The following is a 22,853-nucleotide window of genomic DNA, read 5'->3' on the forward strand; positions in this document are numbered from 1 at the left end:
AGGAGTCCAGCAAGGGGTCGATTGGAAGTCTTACAACTGGCACAAACCAAGCAGGCCAGTACATAACGATGTGTTGTGAGCCACATGTTCTTGATGTTCTTGGACCCTGAAGAACAGGAGATGGAAAAAAAAGTGCCCCACCAAGCTTGCCTAGAGTTTATTCATTTAGCGGATCTGATGTACTCAAGGTTCTTATGATCGGTCCAGACGATGAGGGGTACCCCCCAACCCTTTAACCAATGATGCCACTCCTCCAAGGTGAGCTTGACTACCAGCAAGTCTCTATTACCAATGTTGTTATTGCGTTCGCCGGATGACAAATGATGAGGAAAAATACATGTACAGATACATCTTGCCATCCGCGGAAGAGAACCACGCCAACCCCCATCTCTGATGTGTCGACCTCCACCACAAAGACGAGATGGATCAGGGGCGACAAGAATGGGAGCTGAAATGATGCAGCTTTTGACTTTGGAAAATGCAGTCTCGGCTGCACTGGAGCACCTGAATTCCATTTTGGTGGGGGTCAAGGCGGACAGAGGGGCGGCTAGCTGGCTGAAATTGCGAATGAAAAGCAGGTAAAAATTGGCAAAGCACAGAAACCTCTGCAGGGCCTTGCAAGAATCTGGAGTTGGCAGATCAACCACAGCCTGAACCTTGTTGGGATCCATGCGCATTCCCTCAGATGACACAATGTACCTCAAGAAGGGAACAGACTGTGCATGAAAAAGCATTTCTCTAGCTTGACATAAAGCCCATTCTCTTAAGCACTCGTCTGATGTGCTGAACATGTTCCTGGAAAGATGGAGAAAATATCAAAATGTCATCCAGGTAGACATAAATGAACTGATCAACCATATCTCTCAGCATGTCATTGACGAGTGCCTGGAAAACCGCGGGGGAGTTGGGCAGCCTGAAAGGCATAACAAGATATTCAAAGTGCCCCCTGGGGGTGTTAAAGACTTCCACTCATCCCCCTCCCTAATGTGGACCAAATGATAGGCGCTGCAAAGGTCCAGCTTTGTGAAAAACGAAGCACCCTGCAGTCTCTCGAAAGCTGAAGACATCAACAGCAAATAATAGGTATCCTTTACCGTGATGCCGTTCAGTCTTCAATAATCAATACAAGGACACAGGGAACTGTCTTTCTTTCCCACAAAGAAGAACCCCACACCTGCAGGAGAGGAGGAAGGGTGGATGAGTTTGCCTGCTAGAGAATCAGAAATATATTTCTCCATGGCCTCAGAACGAGTATAATCTGCCCTTATTTGGAGAAATACCTGGCAATAAGTCTATAGAACTGCCATAAAGATGATGCAAAGGAAGAGAAGCAGCTCAAGACTTATTGAACACTTCCTTCAGGTCAAGGTATTTGCTGGGCATGTTAGACAGGTCCGCCTGTTCATCCTGCAACATAGAACAAGACACAGAAGAACACACAGACACCAAACAAGCAGCATTACAATCCTCGCTCCAAGACATGATAGCGTTGTGACGCCAATTTAAATGGGATTATGAAGTATGAGCCAGGGATCTCCCATAACAAAAAAATGAATCTTCTCAGTGTGGTTGTCTGATGTGAAGAGACTCACCGGCCTGGTAGAATGATGGGTGATAGATGACAGAGGTTGTCCACCCAGGGCATTGACAGAAATCGGATGAGTAAGTAGAACCACAGGAATCTTGAGTTTGTGAGTCAGGTTGATGTCCATAAAATTTCCCTCCACTCCAGAGTACACTAAGGCTTCACAGAGATGATGTGTTGCAGCCCATTGCAGTCTGACCGGGAGGAGAGTGACAGCCAGAGAGGATTTTTCCAAGGCAGTGGAAACCTATTGCCTACTGACAGGCCTTGACTTTTACGAGACACTTAGCTGCAATGTGTCCTGCAGCTCCACAATAGAGACACAGTCCCTGAGTCCTACGTCGCTCCTTCTCTTCCCGGGAAAGACGAGCTCTGCCCACCTGCTTGGGTTTAGGATTGAATGAGGGACCGACCGTATTGATGGAGGTGATGGTAGAAAGATCCTCCATAGCTAGAACCAGGCTTTTCTGAGTGCGATGATCTCAACGCTGCAGCCACGCATCCAATCGGATAGCCAGATCAATCAAGCCTTCTAATGCAGTGGGTAATTCTAACACATAGATCTAATTTTGGATACGGTTGGCCAATCCGTGCAGAAATATGTCCCACTGCACCTCAACATTCCAATTAAACTCTGCAGCCAGCACGCAGAACTCAATGGAATAATCAGTAACCGTCTTGTTACTTTGACACAGGTCCACCAACACTCGGGCTGCCTCTCTGCCTGAGACTGCCCCATCAAACACCATTTTGAGCTTGTCGTTGAAGGACTGAAATGATGAGCAACACTGATGTCCTTGTTCCCACACAGCGCCGCTCGTCCAGATAACAGTGCAATCACAAAAGCCACTTTGGACTCCTCAGTAGGAAAGGAAGAAGACTGGAGAGCAAAAAACAATGAACATTTGGCCAGAAAAAAACGGCATAATTGAGGCTCACCTGAATAGGCAGCTGGCAGTGGCAGTCAAGGTTCAGTGAAGCAAGCAGAGTGGTCTGCGGGTGGAACAGCAGGTGGTGGGTTGGGCACAGTGGGCGCATGGGCAGAGTCCGTCTTTAACTGTTGGAACTGGTTGGTCAAGTCCGAAACCTGCGCTACCAAGGCCTGAACCACATGACCTGTAGCCATGATTTGCTCTTCCTGATGTTTCAATCGAGCGTTGTTACTTGACAAGATATCTCTCAGTTCAGCAGCACTTGCTGGATCCATGATGGTCAGATCGTTATATCAGGTGAAAGAACACAAGATCCAGTTCCAAATACAATAGACAGTTTATTAATAATAAACAGGAGAAATAAGCAAGGCAGGATGGTCAGACGCAATAGTGCAGGTAGCAGGCCTTGTCAGTGAGTAGACTGCAATGGGCTGGCAGTCCGCTGATCAAGGAAGAGATGATAATCCAGAAACAATCAGACAGTGAATAATCCAGGCACTAGCAGGATTCAAAGACACAGGAACTGGAGACTTGAGAAATAAACTAAAGAACCACCAAAGAACCAAGCCATGTTTTATTTTCAGGGGCAGGAAGAAAATAGCTTCTTTAGTACGCCCATGTCTACAAATAACCATTGGCATTTCTGGAAAAACAGCCCTAAGTGTGCTGTCACTTTCAGTATGTCCCAGTTGGAATTTACAATACGTTTAATTTGTGTTGCCTCTCGGCTTTAAGTCATTGAAAAGAAAACATGATTGGAGTTATTTGAAGCACATTGTTGTGCTCTTTTTTTTCTTCTTATGCAATAATTGCTTTCTGTCAATAGATTTAACTCTCTCTGTGGCAATTATTAATACTTTCGAATTATACCCCCTCTGTCGAAATCTATTAGTCATATCCTGCAACTTAATTTCATAGTCCTTTTCTAAATCACAGGATAGTCATATCCTGCAACTGAATTTCATAGTCCTTTTCTGAATCACAAATACATTTCATTTTTGATGATCCACTGAATTCTTTTTGAATAGGGAAACATCAAATTCTCCAAAGCTGTTTACCAAGCTTACGATTAAATTTTCAATTCAATTCACATTTATTTGTATAGCGCTTTTCATATATACATATACATAAATACATATCATTTCAAAGCTGCTTTACAGAAAATGCATGTCAACATTACATTTTAAAACAATCTGTTATCAGAGGACACTGTCCAAATTATGTAATTTCAGAAATGAACATATATAAACAGTTAGCTAACAATGTATTCATTTAAGCAGTGTATTAATGAATACCTGTTAACAATTATTAGGATATATAGAAAAATTTGGAATGGAGCAGGTTGATCCAGAGTTTGCATCATCTGAAGTCCTCGCAGGGGTTGGGGTCATCTCTTCACAGGTGTTGAGGCATCTGAAGTCTTCATTGGAGGCTGGATCCAAACTGAAGCTGACGTACTCCTGACGTAGTCACCTCAGGACGGGCATCCCAGGATAAAACAGAAAGGCAAATGGAGAATAATTAGCGTAGCTGCTGTTCAAAACATTAACTAAAGATAGTCATGTGCATTTGATCTGATATAACTGGAGTACAAGATTATGAGATGCATTATGTGAATGCTTGGCAAAAAAGATGCATCTTTATCTTTAATCTAGATTTAAACTGGGAGAGTGAGTCTGAGCCCCGAACATTATCAGAAAGGCTATTCCAGAGTTTAGGAGCCAAATGTGAAAACGCTCTCCATCCAATAGTGGACTTAAAGGATTAGTCCACTTTTAAATAAACTTTTCCTGATAATTTACTGATAAATTACTAGGATTTATTTGGAAAACATTCCAGGATTTTTCTCCATATAGTGGACTTCCATGGCCTCCAGACGGTTGAAAGAACAAATGATACCAGACAAGGAATAAGGGTCTTATCTAGCAAAATGATCGGTCATTTTTTTAAAAAATACAACCGTTTATGCTTTATAAACACAAAATATTGCCTTGAACATACTTCCCGTTTCCGCATTCTTCAAAACGCTTACAGCTGAATGTCCTACGCCTTTCCTGTTCTACTTACGGAAAAAAACGAAACTGGTGCCACGTTCGTTCCATATTTGCATTTTTGATTTGAATTTTTGACCTGTTTTTTTAAGTCAATTTGATATTTTTTTCGGCATCAATTGGACATCAGCATGTGGACGTCAAAAAATTTATGTCAAAAAATGTGTCAATTTAATGTTTTTAAAAAAAATGTATTTATTTTTTTTAAAAATATATATATATATAAAATACTGCTGCTTTACAATATAGCGTACATGAACTATCCATAACAGATCTATACAGGTGGAGCTGGGGAAGGTGGAGGGTTTCTGAAAGCGTGCTACATTGCTAAGGCAAATGCTACTCATGTATTTGAAGAATGAGCATGCAAGCTTATTGGCTACTAATACAGCAGGATCCAATCATCTGTGTCCTATAGATAATGATGTGATTACGAGCAGCTGAGTTAAGGACCTATTAGCCTGTCCATTTAGAGTTTCATGACAGAACTTTGTATTTTTCTTTCATTGCATTGCTTTTGTGTCGTTATTTTGGTGGTCGAAAGAATATCAGTTTGATTTGCATTTTTGACCTGTTTTTTGAAAAAAGACGTCAATTTGATTTCAAAATATTGACGTCAATTTGATGTCAAAATATTGATGTCAAAATATTGATGTCAATTTGATGTCAAAAACTGACGTCAATTTGATGTCAAAATATTGAAAATTTACGGGTGTGAAAAAGGTTGTCACACCCATAAATAACCGTACTGTGTGTTAATGTAACCATATTAAGGTCTGACAGGACTGACAGCCATATTCTGCTGCTGTGTGAACATGGCCTAAATTAGTGGAGCGAACAAGCCACACTCAGTCTCAAACAGAGACAGAAGTCAAACAGAGTCACACAAGTACCAAAATGAGTGACTTACCGCGCTAAAAAGGTCAAATACATACAAAATTGTGTCAGAATGCCCGTCTTGGCAATTATTTAGATAAACACAGTCAGTTTTGGATCGTTAAATAGCTAAGAAAGAGAACGCATACTGTGTAACAGTATTGGGTCCGTTCATAAACTCTTAAAGGGACAGCAATCCAATATTCCTGCTGCTGTCTGTCATGTTATTTAAAGAATAAAAGACAAAGAAAATCACTTTCTGCTCGACTGAATACGTTTTATAACTTTATGGTAAGAATAAATCTGTATTTAATATTTACAATAAAGAATACAGAAATTAAGGTAACCAATGTAAAATAACACTGGATGTGTTATTTTATATTTGATTACTTTAATTTCTGTAGTATTTCTTACCTGATTATAAACCTACTTTACATGAAAAACTTAGTTTCATAGCTCTCTATTCTATTGCATTTATTTATGCTGTTATTGCATTTTTTTATGAAAATAAAACGTTTACATTGAAGAAAAGTAGATTTTTGTTTGTGTATGCTGTCAATTATAGTTCTAAGAAAGAAAATCGGAATCGGCAAAAATAGGTATCAGCAGATCACAATATCAAAACATCGGAAATCTAAATGATTTGCTAAAATAATTTAAGTTCATTTTTTTTCCTCATTAATGTACACACAGCGCCCCATATTGACAGAAAAACACAGAATTGTCGACATTTTTGCAGATTTATTAAAAAAGAAAAACTGAAATATCACATGGTCCTAAGTATTCGGACCCTTTGCTGTGACACTCATATATTTAACTCAGGTGCTGTCCATTTCTTCTGATCATCCTTGAGATGGTTCTACACCTTCATTTGAGTCCAGCTGTGTTTGATTATACTGATTGGACTTGATTAGGAAAGCCACACACCTGTCTATATAAGACCTTACAGCTCACAGTGCATGTCAGAGCAAATGAGAATCATGAGGTCAAAGGAACTGCCTGAAGAGCTCAGAGACAGAATTGTGGCAAGGCACAGATCTGGCCAAGGTTACAAAAAAATATCTGCTGCACTTAAGGTTTCTAAGAGCACAGTGGCCTCCATAATCCTTAAATGGAAGACGTTTGGGATGACCAGAACCCTTCCTAGAGCTGGCCGTTTGGCCAAACTGAGCTATCGGGGGAGAAGAGCCTTGGTGAGAGAGGTAAAGAAAGATCACTGTGGCTGAGCTCCAGAGATGCAGTCGGGAGATGGGAGAAAGTTGTAGAAAGTCAACCATCACTGCAGCCCTCCACCAGTCGGGGCTTTATTGCAGAGTGGCCCGACGGAAGCTTCTCCTCAGTGCAAGACACATGAAAGCCTGCATGGAGTTTGCCAAGATGGTGAGAAATAAGATTCTCTGGTCTGATGAGGCCAAGATAGAACTTTTTGGCCTTAATTCTAAGTGGTATGTGTGGAGAAAACCAGGCACTGCTCATCACCTGTCCAATACAGTCCCAACAGTGAAGCATGGTGGTGGCAGCATCATGCTGTGGGGGTGTTTTTCAGCTGCAGGGACAGGACGACTGGTTGCAATCGAGGGAAAGATGAATGCGGCCAAGTACAGGGATATCCTGGACGAAAACCTTCTCCAGAGTGCTCAGGACCTCAGACTGGGCCGAAGGTTTACCTTCCAACAAGACAATGACCCTAAGCACACAGCTAAAATAACGAAGGAGTGGCTTCACAACAACTCTGTGACTGTTCTTGAATGGCCCAGCCAGAGCCCTGACTTAAACCCACTTGAGCATCTCAGGAGAGACCTAAAAATGGCTGTCCGCCAATGTTTACCATCCAACCTGACAGAACTGGAGAGGATCTGCAAGGAGGAATGGCAGAGGATCCCCAAATCCAGGTGTGAAAAACTTGTTGCATCTTTCCCAAAAAGACTCATGGCTGTATTAGATCAAAAGGGTGCTTCTACTAAATACTGAGCAAAGGGTCTGAATACTTAGGACCATGTGATATTTCAGTTTTTCTTTTTTAATAAATCTGCAAAAATGTCAACAATTACAACAATTTGGGGTGCTGTGTGTACATTAATGAGGAAAAAAAATGAACTTAAATGATTTTAGCAAATGGCTGCAATATAACAAAGAGTGAAAAATTTAAGGGGGTCTGAATACTTTCCGTACCCACTGTATATAAAGGTAAATAAAAAGCACTTTAATGCACAGTCAGTTTATGGGGGAAAATATTGTCCCTTAATGGAAAAGGTGTGACTGCAGCAGTGGAAGAGAGGGGGTATGCAGAAGAATGTTAAATACCTCAGGGGGTACGCGACTGTAAAATGTTTGGGAACAACAGCTGAAGTGAATTTAAAAACAAGCAGGCAGGTAATATGCACACTTAATTATTAGTTTATTTATCGCAAGTCATCATCATTGCAAAAAACCCCACTGGTTTATTGTTTTAGTTACTTTGTAGGCCTACTATGGATTCTTTAGGGCAAGTAATAATTTCAAGAATGGGAACATGTCATTTTTTTTTAGTGACACCTGTGTTGCTTGTTATTTTTTTACATTTTCCATATAGCACAAAATGTGATTGTTACACTATAATAAAAAAGACTGAAAATGTGAAGTTGCACTTCAGCTTTGTGTGACTTAGTGAAATTGCTATACCAGACATCCCAACCTGCAAAAAGTCATTTCAGGGAGGTACCCCATCGAACCCCCCCCCCCCCCCCCAAAAAAAAAAAAAAAAGAGGAAGGAGCTATAAGCTATAGGCATATGCAATTATTCGTTAATTATGTATAAATATGTAGATTACTTTTACTATTTATATAAGCTGCTTATACTATTTATGTAAACTGCTTTTATTTATTTTCCATTGCAACTTTAAACAGGTCTAAGGAGTTTGTTGTTTTCATGTAGCCTTGGCAACTTGCCTGAATAATATGCACATGAAATGAAACTTGTCAACTCACCTCACTGATAATTGATTGGTTGATTTGCCGAAAAAGGACATTCGGGATGCTCTCTGTCATACATGCGCTTCGCACACACACGCAAGGTCTCTCTCTCGCTCCCTATCCCTCTCTGCCGTGCGCGCGCTGGTTTGAAACACAGTCTCTATGCGCGCTCTTGCTCGCTCGCTCTAGATTCCGGGAGATTTTAACTAATTTGCGGGCATCAGGGAGCCGCTATCAATATGCGGGAGACTCCCGGAACTTCCGGGAGACTTGGGATGTCTGCTATACCTAAAGTAAATAAAATGGACTTATTTGATCCTACAGTGTTGCTACTCTGAACATGATTTGCCTTGTACAACATCAGGAAGATTAGACCCTTCCTATCGGAGCATTCTACACAAATTCTTGTCCAAGCTCTTGTTCTATCCAGACTGGACTATTGTAATGCTCTCTTAGCTGGCCTTTCAGCATGCACTGTCAAGCCTCTACAACTGATCCAGAATGCTGCAGCAAGACTGGTCTTCAACGAACCGAAGAGAGCGCATGTCACTCCTCTCTTCATCAGTCTGCATTGGCTGCCAGTAGCTGCTTGCATCCAATTCAAGGCTCTTATGTTTGCCTACAGAACAACCGCTGGCTCTGCACCGCTATACCTTAACTCACTACTTCAGACTTATGCGCCCTCCAGAAACTTGCGTTATGATTTTGTGCCCACAAAGGGGCACAAAATCACTCTCACGGACCTTCTCCGGGTCTGTTCCTGGCTAGTGGAATGACCTGCCACGCTCTATCCGAGCAGCTGAGTCTATAGCCATTTTAAAAAAAATGCTAAAGGCGTATCTTTTTCGTCAGCACTTGACCCAGTAATAGTAGCACTTACCTTGATTTCTATTCTTCTTCCATCTATTTGTGTATTTATTAAAAAAAAATAAAAAAAAAAATTCCTTGCTACGAGCACGTTACTGTCATAACTGTGACTTCACACAGCACTGTTGTTCTCATGTTGATTTGATTGATTCTACTATTCTCATTTGTAAGTCACTTTGGATAAAAGTCTGCTAAATGACTAAATGTAAATGTAACATGCTTTTTGATCATTACAAGTAATAATGCAAAATGATTATCTTAGAATAGAAGATATGCTGTCTCTCGCATCACATAAATTATCAATAGTTATGTACGTGGTCTTGAAGAGGATTCTTTTTTTTTCTGTCTCTGTCTTGAATGTCTCATTTGGACTCAAACCTCTTTGGACTTGGACTTGACTTGGACTCGAATCTCTTTGGACTAGGTCTTGACTCGGTCTCGACTAGTCCTGGACTTGTACTTGTCTTGGACTCGACAAAGGTGGACTTGACTACAGCCCTAGGTGCAACAGACCTGCAGTTTTCTGGGAGTTTGTTCCAGATATATGGTACATAAAGACTGAATGCTGCTTCACCATAGTTTTGACTCTAGGGATAGAAAGCAGACCTGCCCCCAGATGACCTGAGAGGTCTGGATGGTTCATAACATAGCAAAAGATCAGAAATGTACTTTCATGTGGTCACAAAGCAAATCAGAAATTTAAAAAAAGATTTCCTTTAACGGTCATTTTTTAAATGTCAGTCTTTGTCTGCTACTGTTAACCACCTTAAATTGTATTATATTTTAGGGTTTAAAAAAATTCCTTCATGTCAAAATGCAGTATGAAGGGGGGGTGGTCTGCTGCAGAAGGAGGCTTTTGAGAACACTCCATTGTTTTCGGTCATTAGAGGTATTTTTCAAATCTATATTGCTTTGAATCATCCAAACAAAAGAGAATGACTCCCTGATGTCAACAATGCTTTTCTCATGCATTTTTTTCTTTTCTTATTTGGCAGATGAACTTTCCAGCGTCAACAGAGTTTGAGTTAAAGAATGCTATGGAAATAAAACCAACCAAAAAACATTGTTAACCTTTTTTATTTAACTTTTTTTTTGACATTTTTTGTAAATACTGGTTTATTATATATAATTATGATTTTCAATTTCCCATTTTACCTATGTGGTGGTGGTAATTTTCTTACTGTGCTGGTCCACCATTTGAAGGAATGTAGAAGAAAAACTCTAGTATTGGCTGTCTCAATGTGTGTGTGTATGCCAGTTAACCTTATTTGCGTGTGGACCATGTATGGCACTAAATACATTTTTCCAGTAAAGCATAATGATTAAGGGGGGGCCTCACACAAAGAGCAGCCTAGGGGCCCCTGACCACCTTAATCCGCCCCTGCTTATAGGTTAGTAACAATACTTTATAACTGATACGGAACTTGATAGGTAACCAGTGTAGAGATGATAAATTTGGTGTTATATGATCATAATTTTTTTTTTTTGACCTATAACTCTAGCAGCTGCATTTTGTAATAATTGTAGCTTATTTATTAAAGAAGCAGGACAACCAACTAATGCATTACAGTAATCTAGTCTAGACGTCATGAATGCGTAAAATAACTTTTCTGCATCAGAAACAGATAAAATGTTCCGTAGCTTAGTGATGTTTCTGAGGTGGTAGAAGGCTGTTTTTGTAACATATGAAATATGATTTTCAAAGGACAAGTTGCTGTCTAATATAACATCCAGGGGCCGTATTCACAAAACATCTTAAGGCTAAAAGTAGCTCCTAACTTGCCAATTTAGGAGAAACTCTTAAAAATAATGGGCGTGTCAGTCCTAATTTTAGGAGTCCTAAATTTTTGCTCTAAGAGTATTTCACAAAGCATTTTAGCGCTAAAACTAGCCCCTAAATCTGTGAAACGTTAGGAATAGTCAAGAGGACTCCTAAGTCACTAAAACCAAATCACAAACAGTCCTAATCCACCCAAAGACACTGTACACCATTGAGGCAATACTGATAGAGCCTTGGGTGCTGAAACTTTTCTTCATAAATGCAATACATTTTGATTTATAGATTTGAATCTATGATGAGACGCCAAAAAAACTTTAATAAATGAATAAATAAATATTGTCCAATTACCTGTGGCAGTGGTTTTCATGAGTTCACAAATGATTGAATAGAGTTAAAAATAAATAAATAAAATAAACGTATTTGGTGTGTTGTCCAAGGGGATGAAGGGCCCTGAGCTTGGAATTATCCCAAACCCAAAGTTCTCCCCGTATCCCAGCCGAGAGTGAGGAGCGGGGTGGCGGAGGGATGCAGAAAACTGTCGAAGTAACTATAGGCGAGTTGGCTCTCGTCATATTTCTCCTCTGGAGCTGATTAGAAAGACTGTTCAAATGTGTTTCTCCCAAACTTTGTTTATAAATCATAATTTGTCGCTTGAATTCTGCATTCTCTTGAGATGAACACATCCAAGAGGCGGTCCACAATTCACTGTATATACTAGTTTAATTAGTGACACTTAGCCTACATTTTAAAACCTGTATTTGAATATGGAAACATTTTAAATAAAAAATATTTGTTTGAATGGGCAACATTTGTATTTTAAAACCTTTATTTGAGTATATAATCATGACACCTCATTCTACAATATTTCTATGATTAAATCGCTGACTCCTCCCCCATCAGCCAATCACTGTGTTTATACTCCATAGCAACGAGGTCAACCCCGCCCTTACTCTTAGCTTAAGACTTCAGTCTATTCCTTAGTAAAAGTTTGTCTCAGCAGCTTTGTCAATAGGTTTTAAGAGAAAACTCTTAGCTAAGAACTTTTACTGCTATTTAGGAGAACTCTTAGTGGTAAGATAAAATGTTTTGTGAATACGGCCCCAGGTCTTTAACTGCAGAGGATGAAGTAACAGTACATCCTTCTAAATGCAAATTGTAAAGTTGATTTGCATTTAGAAGGATGGTCAAATAAGTAACCTCAGTCTTATCTGAATTTAATAGAAGAAAATTACTATATGTTTTGTATCTTTAACACACTCTGTCAATTTGGATAATTTAGAGATTTCATATGGTTATGATGAAATATAGTATAACTGAGTATCATCTGCATAGCAGTGGAAACTAACTCCATGTTTTCTTATATTACCAAGTGGCAGCATATATGTTGAAAATAGCAGAGGGCCTAAAACAGATCCTTGTGGCACTCCATAATTTACTGATGTGATCTTAGATTTTTCTCCCTTTAAATATACAAAATGGTAACGGTCTGATAGGTATGATTTAATGCCTGTCCCTGAATACCAATATAATATTGTAGTCGATCTAAGAGTATTTTATGACTCTTTAGTGTCAAATGCAGCACTGAGACTAGTAGATACACCTTTGGTCAGAAGCTAGCCTAGAAGTAAGTAATTTGCAATTTTAATGAGCGCAGTTTCTGTGCTATGATGAGGCCTGAATTCTGACTGATTTTTTTTTACTGAAAAATTTCATATTTAAAATCACCAATGAAATCTGACAACAGCTGTCTCATAAATGTGGTTTCTAAAAAGCTTATTTTTCAGGCTAGACCAGGCAATGCGCAAGTGCACTTGCGTGTCTCATAACATAGACTGTTTCTATAGCAACCGGAGCTTCTAACTGCAGCTGCAGTGACACGTGACTCTATAGACCTTATGTAGCCCCGCCCCTTTTCAGCGTTGCGCTCGTTGTCTTTTGACTTCCGGCTTGTATTTCCACAGCGATCTTATGTATTTATGAATGAACTGCTCATTTTAAAATCCTCCCATTCTACTGACATTTGTTAAGACACCCGCTTTAAACATTACAATGCTCATGATAACTTTTGTTAACTCTACAACATGTAAATCCACTTCACCAGCTAATTCTTCTTCAACAGCGATGCCATAGAAATATACAGGGCTACCGCGAAAACGGAAGTTCAAAGACAATATTCTAAAGATGGCGGCGCGCATGTTTCTCTGGAAAATAAGGTCTATAAATCAGGGATTGGCTCTTTTATTTATAAGGCTTAAACGTATTGTAAATCCCAAGAAAGCTTATTCCAGAGATTTTATATTATAGGGAGATGAGAGGGTCTGTATCTCATACCATTGGAGAAAGCATAACGGCTAACTTAATCATGTGCGGCACCTCTCAGCCTAATGTGTAATGGTCTCCATCCCTGCATACCGCCACAGCCAGAGCGTTAGCATTAGCTGTTACGCTTTTTTGGCTAAAGGTTGCAGGCTTGCCCAGTGGCTTTGCTTATTCAGTTGCACTTTTTCCTATTCATAGTAATTAGTGCACCGTCTTTCTATATGTGAACAATGGATGTGCATCCTGAAGAAGTGCATCTCATCAGGAGTGTCGAAAACAGTGCCATCTTGTGGCAGGTAAAATTTACAGCAGCCATAAACCTGATTTAATTGTAGTCAGTCAATCTATCAGATCGAAGTGAAAAATCTGTGTCGGCTGAACAAATCCTAAATCAAAAAAACTATACGCATGCGCAAAATGGACTAAGGAAAAACGTTAGTAGGCTATTAGAGAATTCAAATGCAAATATGTGGGTTAGCCAGTGGAGCAGAACCTGAAACAAATGTTCCCAAGAGAATACAGTGCTTTATGAAACCGGGCACAGATATTCATCGTCACATGTTTCAAGACATTATGAGTATTAAGCACTTAAATTATTCTCCTTCAGACTGTGATGACGCGTTTTAACGGCCATCAATATCGTAAATCCTGCAAAGTTTTTTATATTTTCATTAAAAAAAAAGAAAAAGTATGTACATTTATAACACTATTCTTAGTATTATATTACCGTTTCATCACATTACAAAAATCTAGTTAACGCTGCTGTGAGTGTGTTTATGGGAGTGACAGTAAAAATGACATCTTTCTCGCTTCTGACTGCCGTTATCAATCGCTCTCTATTTTTTCCCTCCTTTTGAAAGGTGTGAAAACACTATTGTGGAGTTTTTCTTTTGCTATTTGTGCAAATGGAAACGCAATTATTTATTTATTTTTAACAAAGTCTTTCATTCACCGCTATCCACAAGTTTCCTACGCCCCATGAGGCCTTGCGTCAAACGTGGGAGTGACATAAAAAGAAAAAGAAAACACAGACCTATTCAGTTGCGCCTGCTTCCTTTTATTTGCGATCACAAGAACGCAAAAAACAACTCCACTAAGGCTTTTAAATCCAAAGGCTTACACATTTAGAAATATATTGATAACATGTTTACGTCACTTTTCTGAGCATTTCTATTTATTTTCCTCTAAATTATGCGATGATTGCTATCCGAGGATGTTTGCGCGATCTCTTCGTCTATCTATCCTGATCCTTTCAGCCAGAGCAACAGAGGGAGCTCATGAGAAGACAACAGGAGTTATGAGTTATACGAGTTAACCGGAGTGTGTGTTTACAGTCTATGGTGTGAATCTGTGAAAGGTATGCATTTGTCAGGAATCAACAGGCACAGGGAAGAGACAGATAAAACATTAAACCAATTAAATACACGATTATAATCACATAAGAATTGTCTTCGTTCCTCAAGCAGTCTCTGATATTTTCCATAAACGTGTGTATTTATTATCGCAATGTTTAACATAAGTAGCCTTTAGCATCGCATATATGACAGTGGAAACGCGACTGGCACGCATGACACGTTAGGAGTCAATAACATCACATCATAAGGTTTTGGTGCTAGCATCAGTGACAGGTGAAGTACAGACAGCGGGTTGTTCATGTATTGCAGGGTCAGGATGCTCTTGTAGTCATGCAGCAAATGCGGCATCGGCATCTCCAGCGGCCGCGGCATCTAGAGCAGCCAGGGACTTTATTCGGCAGCACCTGCCGCTGGCCAATATAATTCGATGATGTTGTTTTTTATTTTATTTTAAAAACTAGGCCTACATTTAATCAAAATAACATAATATACCAGAAGACTATCATTTGTAAGCATTTATCACAAATTTTGTTAATAACGTTCCGATGCTCCACTACATAAGAGAAAGTAAATCACATGTTTTGATAAAATAAAATTGCAATGTTATCCATTGCTTTGAAATGCACATGAATATAAACTGATATTTATACAGAAATATGCTGTACAAAGCTGAAATTACGGCATCTCATAGCGGCATTTCAGGTGGCATCTCCAGCAGCCACGGATATTCTTCTAATTTTAAAAAGCTACATTGCAACAAAATAGCATTATATATCACAGGACTGTAATTTGTAAGCATTTATCATTAATTTTGTTAATATGTAGGCCTTTTCTGACGCTGCAGTTGCTATCAGAGCACGCTTAACTTACTGCGTGTGTATAACAGTCTTATGGTAGCTATATAATGTAATGACAGTCCTGTGTATAGCAGCTTAATATTAATTTCTTCAAACGTAGTTTTAAAGTGAAAATATTACACCGAATTAATGATCAGCGGCAGGTGCCACAAACAGCGACAGCTGCCGGAGAAAGTCAGTGGCTGCAGATGCCGCAATTTCAGCTTTGTAGACCTAATTCTTAATTTCTGATAGTAATAGCTACAAAATCAATTGGTAGTTTATTTAAGATCAGATTTAATTTTGATCACAGTGCTTCTGCACACAAAAGCGTTTAGTCCAAATTACGCATAGGCCTATTTTGAGAAATGTGTAGGCTATTTACATGTTTACCACACATTTCTTTAGATAGAATAGAAAATTATTAATGACTCACAGAAAGATTCTCTGCCGATCCATCAGTCAATATCGCTGACTTTAATAGGATAGTTGAAATAGCGCGATCACGAATCCCAGACGGTCTTTAAGCGGAGCGCTAACATCCATTTCTGATGTAGCTACCCAGATAGCAAACAGACGTCGATTCAACGTTTATTTTTGGTTGTAAAGATCAGTATCAGTCGCCGATCAAATTTCAATGTTGATTCAACGTTCACTATTTGATCGGAACATCAGAACGTTATTACGTCGAAAATATAACATCGATTCAATGTCGAAATGAGGTTGTTTCATCAACTGATAGCTACGCCGACGCATATGATCGAAATCATAACGTCTGATAAATGTTGAAACTTGGTTAGAGGAATCGGACATTGCGTGCACTATAAATCTCTTTTCGGACGGAATAGGATCGTGCATGTCTTTTGTCTTATTTACTGATATAATTTTAATTCATTATAAAAACCCTATTTAAGTAAATTAAACAAGTTTATAGAAGTGGCTATTTATAATAAATCCACATAGCTGAGCAGCGAAATCTAGCAGGCTCTTACACTGATAAAATGCAGTCCTCAAAGTTTCCGTGATTTTTTTTTTTTGTCCGATGCCATCCATTTTAAAATTAAATGAAAGCATAGCCTACCGAAGATTGCTCAAACGGTATCGCAGGCAGGTCATAAAGCACACGAGAAGGAGCGTTAATGAAAATCATAAATGCAACATACTGTATGTTAAACACTGTTAATATTATATGAATACTTAAGATGCAAAAGCCTCTAAGTGCCGTCTGAAATTTTCTTCTAAAATGAGCATTTTTATCAAGCTCGTAGGTTCAGTAATTTCACTTGAATGGCAATTAATAGGTCCTTTTCATTGCCATTAAAGTGAAATAACTGAACATAAACATATAAGCTTCATAAAAATGCTAATTTGATAAGAATTTCAGATGGCACTTAGAGGCTTTTGCATCTGAATTCTTCATATATATATGTGTGTGTGTGTGTATTTATAAATTTATATATATATATATATATATATATATATATATATATATATATATATATATATATATATATATATATATAGGCTATATATAGGCCTACTGTTTATATTTTAAAAATGCATAGAACATAAAGCTTAAAAATTGATCTTCATGTTACATGTATAAATAGGCCTGTGTACATATGTAAACATATATTTAAAAAAATATAACCTATTCATGAATCATGTTATGTATAGTTTTTAACAAGAGACAATATTGTGAAACAACGAATGTGAAATGACTATGAGTGTACACAAAGCAACACGCGCACACACGCGCACACACACACACACACACACACACACACACACACACACACACACACACACACACACACACAGATGCCTGGATGCTATATGCACACAATTACATATTTATCAAAACCAGCAAGTACACACATAATTCACCCACTCGACCAACAAAAAGAATCAAAATGTTTTTTCAGACTACATCCTATCTTACATTTTTTCATTCTGATTGTCATTGCTCATTGTTTCAGTATATGTGTTATAATCAAAATCTTCAACGCTAGTTCACATACTGTGTTTGAACTCTATCTCATAATACTGTATGGTTACAATTTTTTTGTTGTTGTTGCTTCCGTCCTGTGCTCATTGTAGTGGACATGAAAAAAATCTAATATATTGTATTATTATTATTTTTTTATTATTATTATTTTTTACAGTTAAAGAGAATCTGAAAGCACAAAAAAACTGGCTTTATATATATATATATAACAAAAGTAAAGTGTTGGTATAAAAATACTCCAAGCACGTTTTCAAAAAATATAAAAGTTCTTTTAAAGTTTCACTTTCCCAATTTGCACGAATGGGTCGATAGAACTACAAAATGCATTTTAAATTCATGATTTAATAATTCTGTAATTATTTTAAATGATGTATTGTTTTAATTATAGATGTATTTATTTACATAATGTTATAATTCTGCATGTTTATGTTTGTATGCTGCGTGACTGCGGCGTGTTTTAATGCGCGTGCGCGTTGAACGTTCGAATCGCTTTCAAACGCTGGAGCGGATCTGAGTTGCCATGGAAACGGGGAAACGTCAGGCAGCAGGACTCCGTCTCGCTGTTGTTTTCACGGATTTTAGGTAAGTTTAGTCCATAAAATCACACACATAGTATATAAAACTGTTCCTGACACTTTTCTTAAGTGTAACTGACACACTTCTGTTGAATATTTACTTAAAAGAAATGATTTAGTGTCTTTGAAAAAGTCCGTTAGCATCTCAACCGTTTTCAGAAGCGGTTGGCTAACTATATTCTGAGCCCTTGTTTACTGTAAGTTTGGGCTTTTAATCATGTCTTTATGTGTAGATGAGGTGTTTTGATAGTTTTGTAAAGGTTTGCTGGCAAGTTATCAATGAATGATAGTAAACATATTTATTTATTTAAACTAAAAGTATGGCTTGCTGTACCGTTAATCGGTGACGTCACTTACATGAGCGCGAAAATTAGCTGAAACTATTTCAAACATGTTTTGATCTCTAATGTAATTTCAGGGGAGACAGAAAACCCCCTCTACAACAAAGGAGAAGCTGACAGAGGAGGAGGAAACACAGGTGAACTGAGAAAGCTCATTAAATAATTTAATATGCATTTATTTCACAATATATCTCACCTATATCACCATGCATCTGCAGTTTTCTTTTGCAAAATTATTATTATATTATATTTTTAATTTATTAAGAAGTCTTTGACATTCAAATGTAAGTGACACTGTATGTACAATAGTGAATTCTAATACTAAAAATATAAATTCTGTTAACTTAAGAAATTATTTTTTAATATTATGTATATTATTCTTCCCACTTCTGCTCTAGCTTGGTTACTTGTAATAAACCTGTAATAAATATTGTTGGCTCTGTGACAAATTGCATGTTGTGTTCCTAGATCCTTCCATGCTGATGGCCTCCTGCACCCCAGCAGAGCTGAGTTACCTCCTGTCAAAGGCCATGAACCAGATGACTATAGTAAGCAAAACCTCAATCATTCAGCACACTACTGTTGAAAAGTTGTGGGTCTGTAAGGTTTTTACCTGTTTTTGAAAGAAGTCTCACATTTTAAAATCATTAACCCCGGGTTGTTTCAGTGAGACTGTCCTTGAAAGGCCTGTAGGCTAAATAATCAGCTAAATGAGGTAACATAGATGACAAGTATAATGTTATAATGCTTATAGTTATAATCATTTATTTAACTATTATGATAACAGGATATCATGGTCGTTAATTTATTTTATTGTATTTCTCTAGGTCTGTTTTGAGTTATGTTTTCAAGTGAAGAGACGCCATACTGTTCCACTCAAAGGTATTTATTTATTTGTATACGTGCATGTATTTTTACTGATATATTCTTAAATACTTTTTACTTACAAATGCTGATTGTGGTCCAGGGGGTCGACAACTTTAGGCATGTAAGTTATTTTTCTCAGAAATCTGGGCAGCTTACTCATTGCTCATACTCTTAGCCTCTAATATGTTTGAATTTATATCATCAATGCAATATTAGGGGGTAAAGATATCATTAGGGTTCTTACAGTTATGGCTGTACTATGCTCTTGTTACCAGATGAGATGTAATCTCTAGCGTTTGGAGCTGTGATTCTTCAGGACAAGATGCCATTCACACTTGATACATGAAGATGGTGAGTTTCACAATAGCTGCACAGTCACAAATCAAGAGACTGACACAAGCTTTCATCCTTATGAACTCACCCATATGTAGGGATGGGTACCGAAATCTGGTATTAAACAGGCCCCGGGGGCTAAATTATGAAAGACCGGAGTATCGATAATCTTGAACAATATTGGTTCTGCCGTCGGTACTGGAGAAATTACACGCACTTTTCATTATTGCTATATAGATGTTAGGGCTGGGGAAAAAAAATCGATTCACCTATCGCAATTTGTTTATGATTTAAAAAAAAAAAAAAAAAAAAAAAAATTATTCCAGAATCAATATTAATTCATATGAAATTTCTCTATTTTAGTCCTTGCCTATAGACGAGGTGGACAAAAGTTACCCACTCTTGTGTCATTATCAATGCTTGTCACGTGACGTAAACCAGTCCTGCTGTTAACGAGCAGAATTACTGAAGGAAAGAAACAACAACAGAAAAAGTGAAAAACTTCCAGCCACAGCCTTAGATGAAATCAACCAAAGATAAAAAAAAGACCTTAAAGGGTTAGTTCACCCAAAAATGAAAATTATCCCATGATTTACTCACCCTCAAGCCATCCTAGATGTATACGACTTTCTTCTTTTAGACAAACACAATCGGAGATATATTTAAAAATGTACTGCACTACAAAAAATGATTTTCTTATTTAATATTTTCGTATTGTTTATATTCCAAATATCTAGAAATTGTTAAATCAAAATGCTTTTTCTAGATAATTAAAATTACATAAAATATTTCTTGGGGGGGGGGGGGTAAGAAAAATCTGGTTTCTGTTTGAAATCCCAAGATGAAATTCAAAAATCTAAAATCTGTTACAGTTGCCGATGGATATTGCCGCGCATATTGTGGGCAGCCTATAACACATCTCGATTGAGACAAACTGCCTCAAAGCTCATGTGTGCTGTGATGTACGATATATCTGTGATCACATAAACAGTAACATCTTCTCAGCATGTTTAATAATAGAACCTGTTATAATCTGTGATTTTGTCTACACTGGATGAGTAGTGACGCAACACAACAAATTCCTGACAGTAAGCTGGTTTCCGGTTCTATTTTTGACGTAGACCAAGTACTTTGCAACAGTCGGTCAGCTTTTAGCTGTTGAGGCGCGACACAAAAAAAGTCATGTCTGGTATAGACACGGTGTTAGTTGTTGTTTAGAGTTGTTTAATCCTCTTCTGCTGAGATCTTGAGAGATTTAATGTCTTTTATCTTCAGTTGATTTCATCTATAAAGCAATGTTAATTATGTTCTTAATTTGTATATAATAAAAAGAACCGATAAGAATACCGTTGAAGTACCCGATCAATAAGTAGCAGTAGCAATACCGTTAGAACTGTAAGATACTTATCCCTACCCATATGACATAATTTCTATTAGTCACATGAAATAACTTCTTAAGGCTGTCCTAACCTAATGTAGCTCTACCCAACCACTGCATGGAGGCTGAAAGATGGCTTCCTGAAGATGAAAGGACAATATGGACTTGAGGAGGGGAAACAAAAATAACTCTTTTTCATATTCACATTTATATGATATGTGAGGATTAGGAGGGGTGTTTTATTCCAACTCTAGTCTTCATACAACATGTGTTTGTCAGGATGGTTGTTATTTTGTAAGATTAGGGAGAGACTACCTCTCATTTGTGTGCCATGTGTACTATAACTTTAGAACAGGAGCTTGTACTCCTTTGATTTGATTGAAAAGTTTCAGATGGAGCTGTTTTTTACTTTCTGTTCCCATTATGTTCATTTACATGCAAACAGCTCATGGTGAAATTTTTCTAGCATTTATATATACTACTACTATTACTACTATTAATATTGTTCATATTATTAAACAAAATTAACAAGATCTTTTAAAAACATAATATAATGACTTTATTATAAAAGGACCCACTATGAAAACAGTTTTACAGTGTTATCAGTGTCTTTCCTTTTACTTTACAGCACATCACTGACAGGCTTTCCTGTGTATCACTGATTCAAGTTTTCCACTATTGTATTTATCCAAATGAGGTTTGTAAATGCATGGATGTTTCATATTTTGCATTAATTATTTCTCTTATATGAAAATTACAATGTAAAAGAAGACGTGACAAGGTCATTGGTTATCTCACAAAATGCCACGTTTGAGGAATATTCAGAGGGGCGAATTGAAATAATTTCTTTTGGGCATTATCATGCCACAAATATTGTATATTGAGCTAAACTTAAACTAAACCTGGAATGATAATTTGTGTTACCAGATGAGATACTTTGTAATGGGTATGTATGATGTATGATTTTGATCTGTACTATTTCTATTGCAGGTTCTCAGGGATCCCCAGTTGAAGGCATCAGGACATCAGATGTTGGCCTGGACATATGTACCAACAGTACACCACAAAGACCTCTGCTTTTAAATGGATGGCTGATTACTACCATGTTCTGTGCGGGTATTATTATAGCAAAACTGAGCACCTGTGACAGTGGGATTTCTAATTTTAAAGAATAGTCATACATCAGTAAATTATTTTTTTATTTAAAAATTTGAAAGGATTTTTAAAAGTTGCAAACTTTTTTCTCCAGTTACAAAAACAGCTACACCTTTTCAATTTCTTCATTGGGGGTGCACAAATCCTATTTCACAAATTAAGAAATTGATATGCTCACATTTAAGCCGTGTTCTTTGGACACTGTAACAGTCCTGATATGATGTCACACTTTGCAGTATCTTTTTTATTAACATGAATTCAAATTTTAACAAATATATTCAAAATGTAAAGATATACAATCTGACAATCTGATCTTGTCATTATTAATCAATCAGTAATCAACACTGCACCACCCCGAAATTACCATGCACTGTAGAAGTATGGTTTTGGCAAGAAATGAACAGTAGCTAAATATTTATTATAAATGCTACTATTTGACATTCAGTATTTTAGTCTATATTAAAGGGATACAAGTCTCTTTTATGTATGATGTTTTTTTTTTATTACAAACTGTTTTTTGTTTGTTTGTTTGTTTTGTAGCTAGCACTTAATATTTCTTTAATGTTACCACATGAGAATAGCCAAACAGTGTAGGTGATTCACAAAATCATACACAAAGAAATGTGTATGGAAGTAATTTAAT

The 22,853-nt window shown here is 37.5% G+C and overlaps 1 long non-coding RNA gene across 3 annotated transcripts; it reads left to right on the forward strand.

The window, feature by feature from the left end:
- The first annotated feature begins 17,096 nt into the window (after positions 1 to 17,096).
- Positions 17,097 to 22,853, forward strand: LOC125272013. Of its 3 annotated transcripts, XR_007185753.1 has the most exons (9): positions 17,097 to 18,143; positions 18,555 to 18,614; positions 18,946 to 19,025; positions 19,145 to 19,192; positions 19,305 to 19,359; positions 19,445 to 19,465; positions 19,620 to 19,695; positions 21,684 to 21,752; positions 22,046 to 22,853. It is a non-coding gene; the product is annotated as an uncharacterized LOC125272013 (long non-coding RNA). The 3 variants fall into 3 exon arrangements; XR_007185751.1 differs by lacking the exon at positions 19,445 to 19,465 and having other exon boundaries at positions 17,101 to 18,143; positions 22,046 to 22,852; XR_007185752.1 differs by lacking the exons at positions 19,145 to 19,192; positions 19,445 to 19,465 and having other exon boundaries at positions 17,101 to 18,143; positions 22,046 to 22,852.

This window comes from Megalobrama amblycephala, linkage group LG7 (genome assembly GCF_018812025.1).
Source record: "Megalobrama amblycephala isolate DHTTF-2021 linkage group LG7, ASM1881202v1, whole genome shotgun sequence".
In the NCBI taxonomy this organism is placed as follows: domain Eukaryota; kingdom Metazoa; phylum Chordata; class Actinopteri; order Cypriniformes; family Xenocyprididae; genus Megalobrama; species Megalobrama amblycephala.